We start from the raw sequence: 22,766 nt of genomic DNA on the forward strand, positions 1-22,766 counted from the left end.
GAACCAACCCAAATGCCCATCAATGATAGACTGGATAAAGAAAATATGGCACATACACAATCATGGAATATTATGCATCCATAAAAACGGATGAGTTCATGCCCCTTGCAAGGACATGGATGAAGCTGGAAACCATCATTCTCAGCAAACTAACGCAAGAACAGAAAACTAAACACCTCATGTTCTCACTCATAAATGGGAGTTGAACAATGAGAACACATGGACACAGGGAGGGGAATATCACACACTGGGGCCTGTCAGGGGTAGGGGACTAGGGGAGGGACAGCATTAGGACAAATACCAAATTAGATGGTGGGTTGATGTGTGCAACAAACCACCATAGCACGTGTATACCTATGTAACAAACCTGCACGTTCTGCACATGTATCCCAGAACTTAAAGTATAATAATAAAAAAAAGTTGTACATCCTATATACATTAGGCGATTTTGTTTTTACCGCTTACTTTTTTTTTGACATCAAGTTTAAGACATGAAAAACTGAATTTTTAATAATGTTGACAAAGTTATGGCAGGTTTTTAAATTTACTGTTGTATTATGTGCATATTTAATTGACATTTCATTTGGGTTCAATTCCATTTCTACTTCTTATTGCAAGTAAATGATTCTAGCAGTTAATTTTCACATTTAACTTTCAAGAGCTTCAACAACTTTCAATCTGTGAAAACCAAGAAGCATGTAGAAAGTTAAAGATCCAAATAAACATAATAAATTATATGAAGATTGCTTGGTTAATGTTTTGAGGGAAAAATATTTAAAATTTTCTATTTGAAAAACGTATGAGCAATTATTATGTGGCCTGAATTCCTAGTTAGCTTTCACATTTATGTGACAAAAAAGTTAAATGAGTAAATGCTCTTTACTGACAATATTTATCTCAATGAAATACTAATTAAACTGTTTTCAGAATCTGAAATTTTAAATTCTCCATCACTGAAACCTGCCTTCATGTAAAATGTTTTTATATCACTGCCTTTTCCTAATTAGTATTTTCCTTCGACTTTTTAATCTCTTTGACATTGAGAGATGTTATAATGTCTCTAACTCGCATGTATTATAGTTGATTTTTAGAGGAATACTTATATTTTAACATACAATGTTTAAAACTTAATAATATCTACATTTTGAAGATCTATGACAACAGAAACATTTGCAGAGATGGCTTCTTAATGAGATCCTTCCATCTTATAGAATGCTATAAAGATCAATATACATTTGATGATAAACTACAGAAGGCAAGATATTATTCAAAAAACAGAAATGAAACTTAATAGAGCTAAAATGCGAGAAACAGTACTGACAATACCATGTAAAATATTTCTAAATAAAGATTACAAAGTAATAACAATATCTAAAATTAATATTATAAAACTTCAAAAAAGTCTACATGATCAAATGGTGAAACTAAAAATAAAAGGAAGGAGAGTATTTAAATGGAGGCACATATGCTGAACGACCAGGCTGGTAAACCCATTCTACGCTAATTACTCTCAAAAAGAGTGTGGTCAATTGAGTGGAGAAATCAGAAATACTAAATGACAGAGGACAAACAGAAATCAGGTTAGCAACTGCAGTAGCTGAAGTTAAAAGTTGCACAAAGAATAAACATTTGCAGTTGTCAAAAATGAATTAGAAAATTTTAGAGGAGTTAAGGCAGCATGACCTTTTAAAAGCACTTATTCATTGAGCTCTTCAGTAAATATTCATTAAGCGAACCTACTAGATATTGTCTTTGTTAGTACAAATAGAGTAGTGAACAAGTCAAATATCTCTCACTTCAGAGGCTTTACCATCTAGGAAATTTCTAGAAGCAATTCAGTTGAAAAAATTGAAACTCTTCATGATCAATAATAAGCTGGACTCAGTGTCCCAAGAAGCAGTGCCCTGGAAAAGGAAAACTGAGAGGATGGCTTAAACATCCTGTGTGCCATCCAATCATAACAGGACTTTCCAGTTTAATGTCCATCTGAATATTTGTATTTATTATCCATGTATTCAATACCTTTGAATTTAATACCCTCTAATACCCATGTCTGATTAGGTATTTTTTCAAATTATAAGTGTTACAATTTCTGACCATAAAAACAACATACAGACATAGAAGAAACACCCTATTGCATAGAGAAGAAAATAAAAGTCAGCGGTAATCCATCTGTAGTGAATTGAAAATTTTCCCTTTGTTCCTCCCATAGTCACATCCACAGGACATTCAGAATGAGACATTATTAGGAAATAGGGTCAGGGCTGATATAATGTAGATAAAGGTCTCTAGATAAAAGTCATCCTGGATAAAGTATGTCCTAAATCTAATGCCTTGTGACCTTAGAAAAGGAGAGGACACAAAGATGCAGAGAGAAATTCATATGAAGACAGAGACAGAGATTGGAGTGATGCTACCACAAGCCAAGGTATGCCAGGTACCACCACGAACTGCAAGGGGCAATACAAGATTCTTTCCTAGAGCCTCAGGGGAAGTGCCCTACTAACATTTTGATTTTTAACATCTGGGATGCCCCCAGTACTATGAAACAATACATGTCTGTTGTTTTAAGCTATTCAGTTATTGATTTATGTCATGGTAGGCCTAGGAAGCTAATATATCAATTATAATGTCCATGATGTCTATGGTAAACTGTTTGAAATCCACATATTTTTGTATAAATACATTCACATATTTTCATATAAATGCATTCAGGGAGAGAGAGAGAGTCGATAAATGCATATTCAACTTTTAAAAAGAAGCTCTTCTTGAATTAAATTTACAGTATTTTAAATAATTTGGTTAACTTGACTTAGACCTGTGAAATCACGGTGTGTCCTTTGTGGCCTGAATTTCTAGTTACAGGAAGAGGTAACAAAGAACAGAAAGAAATGAGCAGAGTAAACACAGCTAATGGCACAGAGGGATCCTAGCAAAGAAAAGGGGGAAAGGGGAATTTAAACCCTTCTGAAGGAGTAATGTGGAAGGATTGAACTCTGAAACGGATATCTAATATATTCTGCACACAGTATATATATATATAGACATAGTTGCAAAATGACTCCTGTTATTTCCAAAGCGTTAAGATACTTTGAAAACTTTTCTAGAAAGTTTTACCCCCTTTTTAAAATTCCCTGTAATCTGTGGTCTTTTATGGCTTGCTTCTTACCTGATGTGTTCTATCAAAAGCATTCAAACTAAAACTGCTGTTATGTTTGAAAATGAGGAAAACTGCTTTGGTATAACAGTGTGGAATTGTGAGCCGTGAATTACACCTTACCACAAAATGTTTCTAAAATCATAACATTGGCTCCCTACAAAGCTTCTGGGCATGTAATCATATCTCTTTCTCAGGTATATGTGGGAGGATGGGAAACCCAGGTCTGGAGGTAATTTACATACGTTAATATGAGGGAGAATAGAGAATAAGGGAGGAAACACCTAACACTTACTTAATTTTGTTACCATTTTGAAAGCACTTGCTTTTTGAATTAGAACATGTTCCTGTAGAATTCACCCTACACATTCCAACCCATTTAAGAGTGAAAATACTGAGAATAAATCTCTCTGGACTATGTTCTGCAAAATTCCCCTGTTCATTTCTTCTAAAATGTGTGACGTATTTTTTCTACAATGTGGGATGTAAATTGTGTATATGTGTGTGTGTGTGTGTGTGTATCCCTGTGTGCCTTGGCATCCACAAAGGTGTCACCACAGGGTTCGGGCAATGGCAGATTATATATATATATATATATATATGCCGTGTGTGTGTGTGTGTGTGTGTATATATGCCATATATGTGTGTGTGTATATATATATATATATTCGAATAGATACACATGTACCAAAATAGCTCTGATATTAGAGGCTACCTTGAAAATGTGTGTCTTTCTGATGCCTATAAAAATCAATAGGACTTTTTTTGAGAAAATAATAAGGCTAATTTCTATAAGGAAAATAAATATAACAGCTTCAAAATCTAGAACTACTTAACATATTTTCAAATGAATTTGCTGGAAAATTACTGTTAGTAAAGATTTTATTGGAAACAATAGTGATTAATATTTCAAAATAAGCGGAAAAGCTTAGTTGTACTTGTGAGATTTTTAAAAGAACAGCGAAAAAAGCCTTTGAGAGTTGATAAAATTAAGCTAGAGAAATATAACTCACCTAAAGCCCCACAAGCCAGTCACTGGAAAATGCATACATTACAAGCCTGGATAGGAAAGAATTTAAAATCTGACACATGGTATCAATCAGGGGCCAGCAGCCAGTGCTAAGTTTAATAACCTCTTCTACCTATGTTGATGACAACTCGAAGAAATTCATGAGCTGTACAATTTCAAGAGGTTCTCCTCTCGTCTGATAGCAATTACCTGGGCTTCGCTTCTACAGCTCTAAGAGGTTATCAGAAAGTTCAGTATCTGTGAAGAAAAAGAACTCACCAATCTATATGAGAAAAGTAGGCATAAATTGTCACAAACAATTTTGAAAAGTTATAAAGTTGGTTTTGTTCTTCAAATAATATGAACAGACAAGAGCATATTCATGCAGTATTTTATTAGGTAATGTATACAATATTTACATATAAAGTCTTGTTAATATCTGACTATGACACATTTTGTTTTTACTATTGATATTTAGTTGAAACTATATGTATTAACATTTCAGAGCTTTGCTATTGCAGCATTAAGACTTCTAAATTATATTAACAAAATATTCTGAAGTGTACTTTTTAAAATATACAGCATAGAAACAATAGTTTTACAGTGGTGTTAGATGAGGGTTACTAAAGATTCTTAGTAGATAATATTAAATAATATATTTCCATTTTAAATGAGATCTGACAAGCAAATCCAAAGAGAGTGTCAGTATTTTTAACGAAAACTTCACTTTTAAAACTAGCACATCCTATACATATTTTACTGAGGTAAAGGGAAGAACATTTGACTTTGCAATTAGTGATTTTGCATTTTGCTGGTGAAATTAGCCTATGGCTTATATGAACTTTGATAATTAGTTATTAAATCATGAAGTATATGGGACAATTAAATAATACACTTTACCTCATACTTCACTATGCTTGTAAAATATTTTCTTACATCTTGCAATCAATTTGGCAACTTCTGAAAGAGTTCATGTTAAAACATCTCCACAACAGTAATAGTCAATGTGTCTATTTCTGTAAGAAAAGCATATCTTCATTCAGCTTGTTTTCACTGATCAATATGACATATCAAACCAGAATGTCTTAAAAATGGGCAAAACAGAGAATATTTGCCTTATATTGATTTCATTTGCAAATTGTCAAATGAATGCTGGTATATGAGACACAAAAATAATTTTATGATGGAAGTGTGTAAGAGATTTCAATTTAAGAAAAATAAAGACATTTGTACCTATTAGTATTAAAAGTGATTTAATTTTTTTGTGAACAAAAACATTAGTTTTATACTTTAAAATGGACGTACATTAACATGAAAACCGAAACAAAATAATGAGTAATAAAAATGTGCCAAGTTTATGAAATATGAAGATAAGTTTACACTGCACAGTTTACATATATTGTTATTGATTAATATTTACATGCTTTACAAGAACAAAATAAAGAACCAAACAAAAATTTAAGAATAAAGTCCCGTAGCACAGCTGTGGCACTGAAAAATACACACACATACACACACACACACGCACATAAACGCACTATTTTGGTCCTCCATATAAATAAAAAGTAAGTGAAATAAGAAACACATTTGAATTAGAAGTGTGTGCACAATGTATATACCAGTAAAATATGTGTAAGGAAATAAATGTGAATTGATTCCATCATTATATATTTGAGATTGATCTTACTGTTGAGATATGTTGAGTAGCGCCATTTGATGATTAGGTGGGAACGTTATGACACTGGTTCACTAATAGTAAGTACAAATTTTTCTCCTAAAGGTTTTCTTATGGTAACTTTTACTGAAACTTGATATGTTAATTTTTCCTGAAGTAATAGCCAAACATTAATTATTATCAACATTATCTAAGATATAAGTCTGAACTAGGATATTTATAATGGAAATGTGGTAGACAGAGGCACTTTATTTTGGTCTTAAAAACTTCTGTTTAACATGTTTCAGTCTTCTGTTCTATCTTAATACTAAAAATAACACTTTAAAAAAATTCAAGGAATGTTAGACATCAGGCTCACTACAGAACTATTTGCAAAGTAACTTCAAATTCCATACTTGCTACAAATGGAATGAATGCAGGGCAATAAGGAAAATATTCAAATCCTTTTATTTTTGTATCAACATATGATTTTGTATGCCAGAAGATATTGGAATTGTGTGAGCTGGTAGATTTGAAAGAAATACAAAAGAAAAACAGGAATGGTAAAGAATTATGCAAGGTAAATTTTAATACTACTGGAATGTAGACTGTTATCATTTTGCAATTCAAATCCAATAAATTTGATTTTAGTAAACTCGATTGAGTTTACTATTAGGTTGTTGCAAACATAATCGCAGTTTTGGCCATTAAACGTAATGGCCAAACCATTGTAATGGCCAAACAGCAATTACTTTTGCACCAACCTAATAAAAAAGTTCTAAGAAATGGATATAGCTATCATTCCCTTGACCCGATCACCTTCCTTTCTTAGTAATCTTACTAAAATCTTAGTAATTTTACTTAGTAATCTATCTAAAATCTTAGTTTTTTAGTAAATACTCTTAGATTTTAAATTCAAATACCTCTATCAGAATCTTCATCCAGGAATACTCCTTCTATGTGAAATAATTTATTATGTTCCATTTATTCTGCTTCATGTAATGTTGGCATAATTATAAGGGAGTGATATACTCTTATTTAAATTGTATTTTTTCTACAGCTGAGAATTTTTTTTTTAAAGGAAACCACCATATTGGGTAAACTAGCATCTGCATGTAGGAAATAACAAACTGTCAAAATATTGATGATTCAATGTAAATAACCTCATCCTGGTTAAAGTAAAACACCAGCTTTATTAAGGCCACATATTTTTCCTAAATAACACATTATTTTAAAATTTTATGTATATATTTCAGAAAATTCCCTCTACCATGTTATGTGAAGCATTATAAAAGTAAAATGTTTTCAGATAGACCTGTAGCTAATATTATTTTAAAATTGGGCCCACAAATAAGAAACACACTTTCAAAATGAAAGAACTCTTTTATTTTGAATCATGAACTCTGACATTTGCTAATTTGCATAATAATAGTCAACTGGTTCATCCATCTATAACTTGGGTGGAAAAATAAACGACCAAACAAACAACTTGAGAATAAAGCCCGTAGCATAATAGTAGTATTTAAAAATACACAAACACACACACTATATTTGATCCTCTACAAGTTAAATCACATCACTACTCATTGGATAAATGTAAACCAAAACCACAATGAAATATCATCTCATACCAGTCAGAATGGCTTTTATTAAAAAGTATAAAAACAACAGAATCTGGCAAGGCTGTGGCAAAAAGCAAATGCTTATACACGGTTGGTGGAAATGTAAACTAGTTTAGTCACTGTGGAAAGCAGTTTGGAGATTTCTCAAAGAACTTAAAACAGAACTACCATTCCACCCAGCAGTCCCATTACTGGGTATATACCCAAAAGAAAACACATTGTTCTACCAAAAAGACACATGTACTTGTGTGTTCATCACTGCTATTCACAGTAAAAAAGTCATGGAGTTAACCTAGGTGCCCATCAGCTGTGGATTGGATAAAGAAAATCTGCTATATATACATCATGGAATACTATGCATTCATAAAAAAGAGTGAAATCATATCCTTTGCAGCAACATGGATGCAGATGGAGCCATAATCCTTAGCAAGTTAATAAAGGAATGGAAAACTAAAGGCCACATGTTATATCTTATAAGTGGGAGCTGAACTTTGAGTACTCGTGGACATAAAGATGACAACAATACACACCGGAAACTATTGGGAAGAGGGAGGGGTCAAGATTTTTAAAAATCTCCATTGGGTACTATGCTCACTATCTGGGTGATGGGATCAATCATACTTCAAACATCAGCATCACACCATATATTCATGTAACGAACCTACACATGTACCCCTGAATCTAAAATAAAAGTCAAAAAAGATGTTTGAATCAATAGTGTGTACACAATGTGTGTGTGTGTGTGTGTGTGCGCACGTGTGTTTGTATATAAGTATGTAATCAGTTAATATGTGCAAGAAAATACAACTGGAGGCCGGGAGCGGTGGCTCACGCCTGTAATCCCAGCACTTTGGAGGGCCGAGGCTGGCGGATCACAAGGTCAGGATATCGAGACCATCCTGGCTAACGCGGTGAAACCCCGTCTCTACTAAAAATACAAAAAAATTAGCCGGGCATGGTGGCGGGCGCCAGTAGTCCCAGCTACTGGGGAGGCCGAGGCAGGAGAATGGCGTGAACCCGGGAGGCTGAGCTTGCAGTGAGCTGAGATTGCACCACTGCACTCCAGCCTGGGCGAAAGAGCGAGACTCTGTCTCAAAAAAAAAAAAAGAAAATACAGCTGGATCCTATCATGATATATTTGAGATTGATATTATTGTTGGGAGGCTACTCTCTTGGGGGAAAAAGAAATAGACCCTCGTTATGTCCCAAATCTGTTCCTATTTTGCACCTATACCTTTACTTGGCTAGAGAAAAATGAAATTGAGAAACATAAATTGCAAGTTGGTCCCACCTGTTGAACTGTCATTGATGTTAAAATTCCCTGTTGAGTTTGCTTTTCTATGCTTTTTAATGGCTATGTTAGTCATTCTCCTTTTTCCTCAGTTTTCTCACATCTCTTCACCATTCTTACATACAGGGGCTGACCTTGCTTCTTAATTCAGTAAGAAAATTCCAGTTCTCACCAAATAAATTTCAAAACCTCCCCAACTCACAACTTCTCACTTACTGGCATTAGTGCCATATAGCACATCTTCCCTCTTGTTTTTTTTTATGAGACAGCACATTCCTGAGATGGGGAAAAGTCATATAAAAGTATGACACACAACAAATTATCAGTATTATTGCATGTAAAAGAATTTAGATACTGCAGAAACAAAAACAAGTGTTACCAAGTCCACATGGCTTGGTTTCCCTGAACAGCTAAGCAGTTCTTTTCAGCACATTTATCTTTTCAGAACCTTCCTCTTTAAGAAACCTGTGAGTCACTTGTGCATGGCTTTGTCCCATCTTGACCTCTTCAGGGCATTAGTACAACTATTTTCCTCTGTCCCTGGTATCCTCAGGATTACCCTCATCTGCATTTGAATATTGCTCTCATATAAAAAGTTACTTCTTGGACCTCCCCATTAACACCAGATCCATCTTTTTTTCTTGATTTTCCAGTCTTTCCCTGCTATCTCTGTATTAAAACTGTTCTTGTAAAAAGCCCCTAATAACTGACAACGACTGAATGTAGAGTAAATTCTCAGTATTCTTCTTGCGTAACCTTTCCATAACTTCTCAGCCTTATTTAACAGTGCCGATTATTTCCTTTTCCTTACAATACTTTTCCTAGACTATGCTTTCATGGTTTTCCTCCTATTTCACCACTACCCTTCCCATTTTTCCTTTGGTGCTTCCCTTACTTTCTCTTAATTCACTAACTGTGGGGATTCCCAGGGCTTAGTCTTTGAATTCTTCCCATTTTATATCCACATTTATTCCCTTGATCTTCTCTAGAAATATCTTCAAATATATCTCAAGTTGATATGTCAGCATGGACCAGTCCTGTTAACTCGAGTCTGTATTCTGCTGCTTATGTGAAATCTGCAACAGTTCCTCTTTTGAACATGCTGATCTTAACATACCCAAGGCTAAATATCTGGTTTCCTCAATGTGACCTGATAGAGTTTTATACTCCATTTTCCTCATAATGAACACACAATAGCGTCATTCTTAGCTTTTTTCTTTCACATTCAAATCTATCTGATCCATAAATCCTGTTGACTCAACTTTCAAAATATTTAGAATCTGATCACTTTGGAAACCCTGGATAATTAGATCCAAGCTTAGAAGATACTTTCTATGGACTGTTGCAAATGTCCCCTACAAATGATTTCACTGCTCCCCCTTTTGTCGCTCACAGTGTCTTCTTAAACCAGCGCCAATATGATCTTATTAAAATGAAAGACAGATGCTAATGGCACTTTTCTCAAACCCTTCGATGGTCTTCTGTTTCTATACTAAAAGCTAAATGAACTTTCCAAATATTTCCTCTCCGATTACTCCATTCCAGTCTCCTCTGCCTGGCCTACAACAGGCATGCTGTTTCCTCACAGCCATGGACATGATAGGCTTCTGCCTGAAGAAATCTGTCCCTACACTTACAAATAGTTTGTTCACTCACCTGACCCCAGTCCTTGTTTAATCACAACCCACCTATTGAGGCCAACACTGATTGCTCCTTTTAAAAATATTAACAACAATCACCCATGGTTCCCATTGCCTTTACATTGTCTCGTTTCCTTCCTTTGTTCTTAACACCTTCTAAGATATTATATCATTACTTTATTATGTTTATTGTTATGGTTCAGAGATATTTTCAAATTTTTACTTTGTATAGTATGTATTTGGAGCAGTATTCAACAAAATACTATATTTGGAATCCAAGTGTTTATTATGGCTTTTAAAAAAATTAGTCTGTAGATTAAAAATAAATACATAAAGCTAGCCAAATAAATATGCCTACCTCTTGTGTTTTGCACTGACAATCCAAAGGATCATGTGACTGTAGAATGTTGCTTGGGCAGATGAGGCAGGAGAGGAAGAGCAGGGTGAGAGAGGCAGAAGCAGAGGAGGTGTGCAGTGAGAGGCAGACGGTATGCAGAAACTCAGAGGACTCATATTTATCTACCTTATTTTTTTTCTTGGTTTATGGTTTGGCCTTAAGATATTCCATCATTTTAATTCTAATTTTCAGCAGCTAGAAATATTTATATTGGTAGCTAAATTAATATAATGTGGAAATATGGGCATTGTAAGCACCCAAAGGAATAATAATTAATTTTGCTATGGAGTAATGTTTTAGATTTATCTTTCCCTTTGCATGGAATTTAAATCATATTGTCCCTTATGAGTACAAAATAGCTTACCTGCAAGTCTAGCTCACTTTGAATCAATGATTACAACTGATAACACTGTATGTCATGTTTCAGAGCAAAACTGCTGATGTCTTTAAAATTAAAGTCATTGGCATAGTCTACTTTATGAGTTAGGAATGAATGAGTTAGGCTCTTTCTTTGATCTATAGATTTAAATTTTCAGTTTATCTTAAATTGAACTATTAGTAGAGAAAATTAGTTGCAGTTATGCTAGTCTACTAAAAATAAGAGATCACTGGATTGCATATGAAAAGGAATAATTTCCATTCTTCATGTAGCTTTGCTATCACCTGTAACGACATAGTTGAACTACAGGTATTAAGATATACTTTACTTTTCAAAGAGTCTGCGTTACATAACAGTCATTGATAACTCTTTTTTTTTTTGTTTTTTGGTAGTGTTAATGCAAGATATTACTATGTTAAATCCTGATTTGCATATATCCTAGTTCATTTTAAAAAACATGATTCTTATAATTAAGAATGTAATGAATGTTACATCTTCAGTTAACCATGCTAAAATTTGTGCTGGTCTTTAGGAATGAGTGAAAAATTATAAATTAAAATGTTTGGTTCTATATTTGCTAGATTTGGATACCAGAGCAAGTTACCCACACACTTTCTATATTTTTATAGAAATTACTGATTTATAGTATGTATTTATATTTTTCTTCATGTGTGCAAAGGTATTACTATTTTCAAAATGTTAATGTTTATAAATGAAAGAATATGTATACTCATTTCAGAATGGGTGGAAACAAAATTCAAGTTTAGACATTGGTATTTTAAACATAATGATATTAGATTCTGTATTTCCCTCAATGAAAACAATATATGAGCAGACAGTTAATGTCCTCATGTCTTTTAAAAATAGCTCTTTTCTTTGGATGTATATTTTATAAATTAATTAAGTAAAAATATGAAAATAGGTGTTTGCTATAACAAGCTTAATTTATGCACAACAATAAATATGTCACCACTTATTTTAAGAATAAGAAAACTACTAATTCAGTGTTGATAAGGTTAAATATTGCTAAAACATTGACTGCTCAGGAGACATAGAAGGTTTTCTTATAAATATGATAATATAGAAAACGGAATACAACTATATTATCTCTATACTTATAGTTGCCTGTCTTTCTATAATCTGTCTCTATTATCTATGTATCTATCCTTTGATCAAACTTTAATATGCATTACACAGTTTTCAGAAACACATTTAATATAAATTAAGTCTACTACCATCCTAAATTTTGGAATGACCCCCAATAAGTTCCTCTGTGAATTACAACATAATTCTGAAATTAGGAAGGGATTCAAATTGAGCTGTGGACTCTCAAAATTGGTTCTTGCATTAGATTTAAATGGAAATCTAATACTCCCCTACCTTTTGAAATAACACAGAGTTTTCTTAAAGCAGAGTGTGTAGCCTGAGAGATTAATTTTGTCACTGGTACCCTTACAAGCATGCTTCCCTAGAACCATACGACATTGTGTGACATTCTGATCAAAATAATCTGTAAAGACTGAGCCATACTATGTGATGAAGATTAAAAATTAATTATTCCAGGCTAATTCTTGACCTTTTACAGGAAACCTTGTTAAATGAGATTTAATGACATATGCAGAATAAAACATTTTTGTGATGCATTCATGAAGTGAGAATTTTTGCAGTTTCTAACTTGCAAAATCAATGCAAAAGCAGAATATGATTTAGAAGGTTTTTGGGTGATAAATAAGGGGAAAAAGAGAAGAAATCTAATAGACTAATAAATGAATACCAAAACATACTTCAAAAATGGCCTCACTGTATATCATAGACAGGAAAAAGCATTAGCTTTAGCCAAGCCATTTTTGTGCACCCTGTTTCTAAGCTATCAATCACAGCCCCCACATGCCAATTAGAGGAGGCCAGGTGAGAAGTACCCACCTGAGTCTCCTTGAAAACTCCAGGTGGAAAACATTTTTAGTGTAAATGGAGAGTGCTAGGGACATTTTTTTCGAATGAGTCATAAAAGGAAACCTAGTGTTCTTTCTACTTAGGCTTAGAACATCATTTTAGATGCTTCTCCTGGCTGAGCAGGGAATTAGAAACTGGAAATCATTTTCAAACAAACACAGTACCGGCTGGCATATAACTATTAAATTCATCAGGGCAATACATTTCAAATGAAAAGTTTGTAGTATAAAAATAAAGTAAAATGATTTTTACAATTCATGTACTGGTACTGCAATCTATATAGGTAGATAAAAAGGAATTGGAAAACAGTAAACAAACTATACATTAATTTAAACTAAAATGAACACACACTTTCTTATATCTACTTCCTTACATTAAGATTATTAGTATCAGACTTACAAAAGGCAAGTGTGTGTATCTTGAAACAAAAATGCAGTTCATAAGCTTTGAATATGCAATGAATAGATGTAGACTTTGTCCTTATCAGTTGAAAATAAAATTCACAGGTTTTTGTATATTAAAGTTGGGATTTCTGTTACAGTTAGAAAACACAATTTAGAGTCATGAAATAAAATTCCTTCCACTAAGGTTTTTGAAATTAAAAACCCCAGTTATTTGCTATGTGTCCTTCTCATTCCAAAAGTTATATTTCTGAAGAAACCAGCCCTAAAGAGCTTAGTGCCCAATCAGAACAGCACTATTCACAGTAATATGGAATCAATCTAAGTGTCCATCAGTGGATGAGTGGATAAACAAAATGTGTTACATATACATCATGGAATATTATTCAGCCATAAAAATTGAAATCCTGTCATTTGCAACAACATGGAACTGGAGGATATTATGTTACATGAAATAAGCCAGGAACGGGAAAACAAATATTGCATATTCTTACACATATGCAGGAGCTAAAAATATAAGAACTCTGAGATAGAGAGTAGAACGACAGTTACCAGGGGCTCAAAAGAAGGGCAGCCTGCATGGGGGTGTGGATAAAGAAGAGACGGTAAATGGGTACAAAATTACAGTTAGAGAGAAGGAAGAAGATTTAGTATTTGATAGCACAGTAGGGTAACAATAGCTAACAACAATTTATTGTATATTTTTAAATAGCTAAAAGATTGGAAATGGAATGCTCTTAACACAAAGAAATGATAACTACTTAAAGTGATGGATACCTTATTAACATGATGTGAACTATTATGTACCCATAATAATTAAAAATTAAAACAAAAAGTAATATTATAACACCTTCACTCACAAAGCCAGTTCATACAAACTACATAAATGGCCATCGAGAGTATACTAACAGATTTTCATATATTTCTGTAATGAAACATTACTGAAGAATAAAAATAATTTACTTATTAATAAATAACATAGATGAATTTTACAAATATGCTGTGCAAAATAATGTAGGCATTACACAAAAGGACATGAGGAAATTTCAAGAAGAATGGAAAGGGTCTAGGCCTTGAATTACATTATAAAATAATAGAGGTACACATTTGCTAAAACTCATTGAATTATACATTAAAATTTTGCACTTTAGAATATATTTTATTATATTAAATGTATACATTTGTATTGAACATAAATATACCTCAATAGAATTTTAAAAGTAAAAGTAAAGCAGGTAGAACATTGGGAGGCTATTGTTCTAGTTCATCTGAAGAAAATTAGGGCTTGGACTAAGGTGGTCATGGTACAATTAGGGCGTAAGCAGGCTAAGGATAGGTTTTGGGAGTTGAGTTGATAGAATTTGCTAATGTAGACATACTATTTTAGCTGAGGGAGATAATGAAGTAAAATAAATTTGTAGTCTTTTTCTATTTTCCATTTTTGTTATAAAGATTAATTCATCCATGTTAATAGTTATTACTATTGGAGATAATATTCATCCTGCTTAACTTTCATACTTATAAGCATATTTAACATATATATATACATTCTTATATATACACATATGCATCTTGCAAACTATAATATAACAAATAGAATTGCATTTTATAATTAAATATAACAAATAAATAGTTATATGAGTCCTTCAAAATGTAACAGATTTTAACAAGGTAGAGTTGTTCTTACATCAATATTATTGCTTTTAAGCATCTGAAATTGCAATATAATGTATTTCCCATTTTTATCAAAAGATCATTCAAAGCATTTTGGCCTTCATTCTTTAGCTTCTTTAAGAAAAAAGTCAAAAAGAGTCTCTATTTGAAATGATAGCATATAAGTAATTGAATTTTTAGTAATCATTAGCACAATAAGGAACTGCATAGCTAACTAGCCACTAGAGATAAACCAAGATAATCTGTATTTTTGGCCTAGTGACCTGGCAAAAATATGTTTCTTTTCTCCCACCTTGTTTATAAGGTCCTATTTTACCTCTTAAGCAAAGAAAACATCTCTATATCTACAAATTGCTTGTTATCGAGATCTCTTGGAATTATGAGGGCTTTCAGTATAGTTCACTTTAGAATATCTGTCAGTAACTTGCCCTATTGGTATACTTATTAAAGATTCGGTTTAAATCAAGCACCTTTTCAGGATTCCAGTAAGATCCTACCTCTCCCTCGGTTCATTCTACTCTATACCAGCTTTATTTCCTGTCTGCTCCTGACCTAAATTCAGCTGAGACTTCGTTGTTGCTACAGCTGGGGGTCTTGCAGATGTAGTACTAACTACATTGCAACACCCAAGAGAGCTCAAGCCTGTTGCAAACATAGTGAAGTAAAACAATATTATGTTATTTGAGAAATTCCTTAATTCTAAGTGTTGTGTATTATTCAAATCATTTGTCTCATGCACTAAGCCCTTCTGTTAAAACTTTGAGAGAATAAGTATGTTTTAACATATTTGATCACAAATAGCTAGGATTGGTTTGCTGAATTAATTTCTAATGAGATATCAGGGAAGGGGACGTAAGTCAATGCATCTTGATGAGAGGAAAAAAGTAGGGGAAGGCGAGACCATTATTGTTAATTCAAAGACCTACCCTGAAAGCCTTGGCCAGGTGTTGGGATGGGGTGGCTGGTTCAGGAAGGGGTGACCCACAGACAGCATGGGCCACAATGAGACAGCACCAGCACAGAGTGACAAACAAAACAACAACAACAACAAAACAAACAAACAGAAAGCAGAGAAGACCAGAGGTTGAAATAAGTGACGTTCTCAGTGCAATAAGGTCTGTGTTACTAAGATGAAATGATTTTAAAATCCAATTGTAAATGAGGACTTTTAAAAAATGTTACATCATTCCAAAATTTGACTACTTTATGATTTCCCTCTTATGAATGCTTTCAAAGTCACTGTTACTGATGTAGAACCCTTAGGTATACGATTTAGATATTTAAATACTATCCAAATATATTGAAGACAAAAGTCTTGATATCATTTTACAGTTGTGATATATGTGTGTCTAATATTTTTGAATGGCAATTATGTCTCCATTTGATGTTTATTGGGACAGTAAACTGACATTTCTTAGGGTTTGCATGATTTATTTTAAAGTCTGGGATCCTAGGTAAGGAAATATTCATGAGTGTCAACCAGTTCCTCTACTGCATTAATTCTTTTTAACACTGTGCATTATAGTTTACTGTCACCTGCACTTGTCAGAGTGCTTGTGCCCCAGCTCTTTTCCTTACACTTTCTTGGATAATTATCTTTGGAAAGTTAGCCAAGAGAAAGTGAGAACATGCTCCCTCTGGTTATGCTGCATGTAGCTAGTTTTATACCACTGTAGATTGGCATGTTCCTAGATGGGCCTGCTACTACTTTTTTTTTCTCTGCAAATCAGCATCAGAAAAACAGTAAAAATTACACATATCAATGCTCAAGGAGAAACCTTCTAGCTTATACTTTTCAAAAATTTTGATTTGTGAAGTCGTTTGATTATGAACAGAATAAGAGGCCTCATTTTTTTTCCTATTAAATCTCACTGATGATGAGATATGTGTATAGATTAGATGACTCAGAATACCCTCAACTTTGTAATGATAGCCACAAATTCTATTTGTTTTCACATATTGATCCTGACTTTGCATTAGCATCTTCACAGGGTTTAATGTCACTTTACCTGTTTACTGAGTTAGAACTCAGATGGAAATATTTACAGGATTAATTATTAGTTTTATTTCTGATTTTCATGGATTTTATTATCCTGAGAAAAATACATTAATAGAGCTCTTTGCTTATTTTGTCATAAGTATCCAAATTTCTATTGATGTGTTAAAAAGCAAGGAAATATAATAAATATAAAGCCTCTTCCTCATAACAACATTAACAAGAATTCATAAATATCTTGTCCATATGTGTATATCTATAAATCTATATAGTTTTTGAGACCAAATGACTGTTAATATTGAAGCTTTCAAACATATGTAATTCTAATTTGGGAAAAATAATTAAAATCAGAGGTGTTCCTTGAAGCATTTCTAGTCTGTGGTAATAGCCTAGTTCTTGGTCAATGATAAATTGAGCTGATTGTGAAAACTTAGCTCAAAATCCAGGGAAATCTGAGAATATCCAAAACTCTTCATCTTCTACAGTTGTAGAATCCCCAAATCCCATACTAACTATGCAATTTTAGTCTACAGTCACACATCACTCCTGGGGCTACCTTAGAGGAAAATAATTCAGATATATTAATAATACATATTTAATTAATTAAATTCTAGTTTGACCTAACAATGTTAAAGTGGGCACTGTATATCAATAGGGATAGCTAGGTTCTGTTGTGGTAAAAAAATGAGAAATTACCTCTGGCTTAGAAAACCAGAACTCAATTTCTAGCTTATATATACCATGTCTTTTTTCATACCTTAGCTGCAGTGATTCTCCCATGTTTTATTTACTCCAGAATCCACCCTGAAACAGCAAACTGTAACTAGATGGACGGATAAAAATAAACATGGCAAAGCATCCACCCATCTTTAAAACTTCTGCTCAGAGGTGGCATCCATCACTATGCCTGACGTCAGTGGAACGGAAAAGTGGGACCACCATGTCTTGGAAATGCAGCACTTATTGGTAAACAATATATACTATATTATAGACACATGTAGCACCATATCCCACTGGAGTATTTATGGATTCGACTCACAAAAGGAAATCCAAATCTGCCTTTTAAAACACTGATTATCTGATCCTCGAAAGTGTTTAATCAGCCTCTCTTCTTGTCCCAGTTTCCAGAAAGCGATTTCAACAGGTTTGGGGGCATACGTTCAGGGCCTGTGCCCCTTCACGGCATGTGTGTTGAGTTGTTATGGTGTAGCTGGTATCTACATGGGCTCTGAGGCTACACTCCTTGGGTTCACATACTAGCTTTGCACTAACCAGTTGGGTCCTAGGTCACTTAAGACAATCTCTTTTTGAACTAATTGCCTCTTTAACAAACTGTGAATAATAATAGTTTCTACCTCCCTCAAAAGATTGTGGTGAGGATTAAATAGATAGGCCTGCAAGGTGTTTAGAAAAGTGCCTAATATCTATTAAGTGTTCTTTAGTGTTATATACTTAAAGTTTTTAACTTTTGGTTTACACAAACATGCATGACTTCAACATCTGTGTTTCTTACACGTGAATAGCCATATAGATCCATCAGTTGAGTACATCAGATATTCAAAAGTGATTCATACTATATATAGCTTTTTGAAAAATATTTTTCTATCTCAATTATTGTAAAACAAGCTGTATTATTCTTAAAAATATTTTTAAAAATTTAAAAATATGTAGGTGTGATAGCGTTGATGGACACACTATAAATATTTGGTGAATGAAGTCTTACTTTCTTCCTTCATGTCAAGGAAAAAGTTTTTTTTAAATACATTTTTTAGTATTAAGGACATCACTGATAATGAAAAAATAATAACAGGTGGCATTATTTAAAATGTACTAAGGTATGACTCAGTCATCATGGTAAAGCATTATTGTACCTTATATAAACATGACTGTAATTCGATGTTTTAAATTCTAGGTAGTATGAACCCTAATTTATAAATGAGACCACTGAGGCTTGAAAAGCACAGCAATTAGTGCCACAATGCAGGGCAGTGTGTGTCACAAGAATGGAATTTATTGCAGAAAGTCTGACCTGGAGCTTGTGCTCTATTCACTACATTTACCTTTGCATATTATTTCATCATAAAGTTAAAACTTTAAAACTTATAGAACAAAATGTGATCACAAATATTTGTGACTTGACTGTGACAGATATTTTTAAATTAGAAAAAGTAAAGATAAAATTACAAATTAAATAAACTCTATCAAAATTTAAAACGTAAAGAAAAATCTCTCTGAAAGACATTGTTCAGAAAATATAAATGCAAACCACAGCCTGACAGAAAATATTTGCAAAAAAAAGTGATGAAAGGCTTGTATTTGAAATACAAATAATTCCTAAAAATAAGAAAACAAATGAATGAAATAGTTGAATTGATTTGTACAGATTCTTCTCCAAAGAACATATACAAGTTGCAAATAAACACATGAAATGATGAACAACAAGGAGTCACTATGAAGAGGGAAGAAAAATCCACACCTCTCTATACCCATCAGAATGGCCAAAATTAAAAAAGCCTGACAATACCAAGTGTGGACAAGAATGTGAAGCAAATGAATAGCACATAGATTACTTATGGGAATGCAAAGTAGTACAGCTATGTTGGAATATATTTTGCAGTTTTTACAAATTTAAAATTCACTTGCCATACACCACAGTAATTGTATCCCTAGGTATTTACCCAAGAGAAATGACAGCATATGTCCCCACAAAACTTATATGCAAATGTTCCCAGTATCTGTATTCATCATTCCTTAAAACCGGAAAGAGTCCAGATGTCTATTATATCCGTGGATAAACAAACTATGGCATCTCCATAGGATAGAATATTTCCCAGCAGTGAAACTGAGTGAGTCACTGATATATGCGACAACATGGATGAATTGCAAAAGCACTATGCTGAATAAACAAGCCAGGCACAAAAGAGGACACTATTTGAACTGCTTATATGTAGTTCTGGAAAAGCCAATGCTGGAGGGATAGAAATGAGATCAGTAGTTACCCACAGCTGTGGATGGGGAAGGAGATGCAGTACAAAACTAAAGATAGGCATACGAAACTTTTCAAAGTGATGAGAATGTCCTGTTATATTTTAATGTATTGTCTCTATATATATACATCCATGTGTATATATATATATATATATATATATATATATATATATATGGACTCACACATATATTTGCCAAAACTTAATAAATTGCACACTTAAAATAGATTTTTAATTATATATACATTATATTTCAGGAAAAGTAATATTTTATAAGTAAATTGATATAACATTTAAACAAAGATCACACATTTAAATAATTTTATATATCATATTATCCTGAAATAAAATTAAATGAAATGAAAAAATATACAATTAATAGATCATTTTATATGTGACTTTTCATTATTGGCAATCTATGGTGTTTCAATAATTCCCAATTCTTATTTTATAGAAATAAATAAGAAAAAAAGCTCTGGTTAGTTGCGATTAAGAATTTTACCATTGGTCTGCCTAATTCTGGATCTATCTTTCCCTCTTATTATCCATACTTTGTGAAATTTTGAGGAGGCTTTACCACCTTGTTTTATTTCTAATAGGCTGAATTAGCCATCATCCCAGGATATTCTTACTTCTTTTTAATAGAGCAATTACTCTTCCAGCGTTCTAAAATGAATGCTTGCTGCCTATCACTGAAAATCAGGAAATTCCTTCTCTTTAGTTTTCTGCATCCTGCCACTTTCTGACTCTAAGCACTCTTTTTGTACAACGCCCAGCTGTCTCTGCATTCTGTTTGTACTGCAGGACTGTGGAGAGTTTTCTATTTACTTCTTTCTTAGGAAGAGAATCTTTCATACTGAGTCTGTCCTTCAAAAGGACTCAGTAGAATCATGAATAATATGAATCTTTCTACATAATATTAGATGCTCCCTTGCAGTACTCTTTATTTCACATTCATTGTCATATTTTAAAGTTTTCTTTTTTGTATATTTAACCTATTTGATAGTAAGAATAAGTTAGTTACTATTTCTCAGTTTAATTACTTCCAAATAAACGTCTGGCTGTATAGTGTATTTTGCAATTCATTTTTTACTGAATCTTCCTAAAACTTGTGGTACGTATCTCAAATATTATTTCAGAAATATTTAATCCATCTTTACCGTTGTTTCATAATTGTATCATGTTGCATAAATTTTACAGCATTTTGCCATATTAAGAAGATCAAAACCACTTTTACCTTTTTAAAATGTCTATAATTGTACTCTACAATGATCAATAGATTTATTCTGTTCAATCAACAATGATTAATAAGTTTATTCTGCTGAGTCTAAAATTTTTAACAATAACCAGTTTCCCACCTTTAAGTAATACTATTTATAATGCCAAAAATAATGGTATAGAATTTCTTACTAAATGTCTAGACTTGTATAATCGCAGAATCATTCATTTAAGGTTTAATCTAAACCATTCCAATAATTTGATTGGTTACATCTATCAGATCTATCATCTCTAACCACGCAATAAAATATGTGCTTGTGTGCTGAAGTGTTTAGGGATATATCAGCCATAGTATAAAATGAGCTCCGGTAAATTAATAATAAAATAACGGATAATTTCAAAATGATATGAATAGTGATAATTCTAGTTAAATAAAAGTGTCTCTTTTTTGTCTCATTAATTATGAAGATCTTTAGTCATGGTAATGCTATATTTAAAGAATTTAAGATTCAAGACTGTGCCACAGCCTTCAACTATTCTTTTAATAATTTAAACATTTTTACTTGTTAAACTCAAAGCCTGATAAATATTTGTAAAGCTTCATTTACACCACAGCGATCATAAAATGCAAGTGTTTAGTTCATCATTGTCTATTAACTTTCAATAAAGTAACTGAATTTTGCTTCAATTTGAGTACATAACTGTGATATTAAAAAAATTCAGACTTCTGAATCACATTTTAAAGTTAAAGTAATTGTATAATAATTTAAAAGATATGTTAAAGGACACAATTACACATTTATAGAGTAGCTACTAATCCTCCTGATAAGTCTTTGTTCGTCTGCATGTGAATTTCTCTCATAGCGCTAATTACCATGCATAGCAAATTTGACATTGTAGATTAGTTAACTTCTAGATAATATTTTATAGGTGTTTCTTGTATAAATTAATCTTGCTTACAGTTAACTGCTTAGGACACTCCATTTATGTGCAGGAGATCTTAGCAAGATGTCAAAGGAATTTATTAGTATTTATTACTATTATCTTGCATAGATGTTTTGCTAAAGACAAATTACATTATTCTAATTTAGGTTAAAAAATTAAAAATCAAAGGATGGGAGTTTAGAACATTAGAACAAGGGAAAATTAGGAAATGCAAAATAAAAAACATTTTGACATGGGGTGATTAAAATGGAAAAAATATTTTTAAGATTGGTTTTAAAACAAATTTTACAGTCACAGTTGATATGTTTTAATGTCACCTGTGAAATGTATGCAAACATTCTACCTAAGACTTAAGTCGAGATATTATAATGGTAATACAAGACTTACTATACAACAAATATTTTATTCTATGTTTCTACTAAATTTTTAAGATTATATATTTA

General features: G+C 32.6%; 1 long non-coding RNA gene across 1 annotated transcript in view; it reads left to right on the forward strand.

Moving 5' to 3' along the window:
- The window catches only part of LOC134808625 (uncharacterized), a 380,342-nt gene that overhangs the window by 336,704 nt on the left and 20,872 nt on the right, over window positions 1-22,766 (forward strand). The window contains exon 4 of the long non-coding RNA XR_010151985.1: window positions 17,970-18,139. This is a non-coding gene — a long non-coding RNA (uncharacterized LOC134808625). The remainder of the gene's footprint in view (window positions 1-17,969; window positions 18,140-22,766) is intronic.

The sequence above is a fragment of the Pan troglodytes genome, chromosome 17 (assembly GCF_028858775.2).
Source record: "Pan troglodytes isolate AG18354 chromosome 17, NHGRI_mPanTro3-v2.0_pri, whole genome shotgun sequence".
Classification (NCBI taxonomy): domain Eukaryota; kingdom Metazoa; phylum Chordata; class Mammalia; order Primates; family Hominidae; genus Pan; species Pan troglodytes.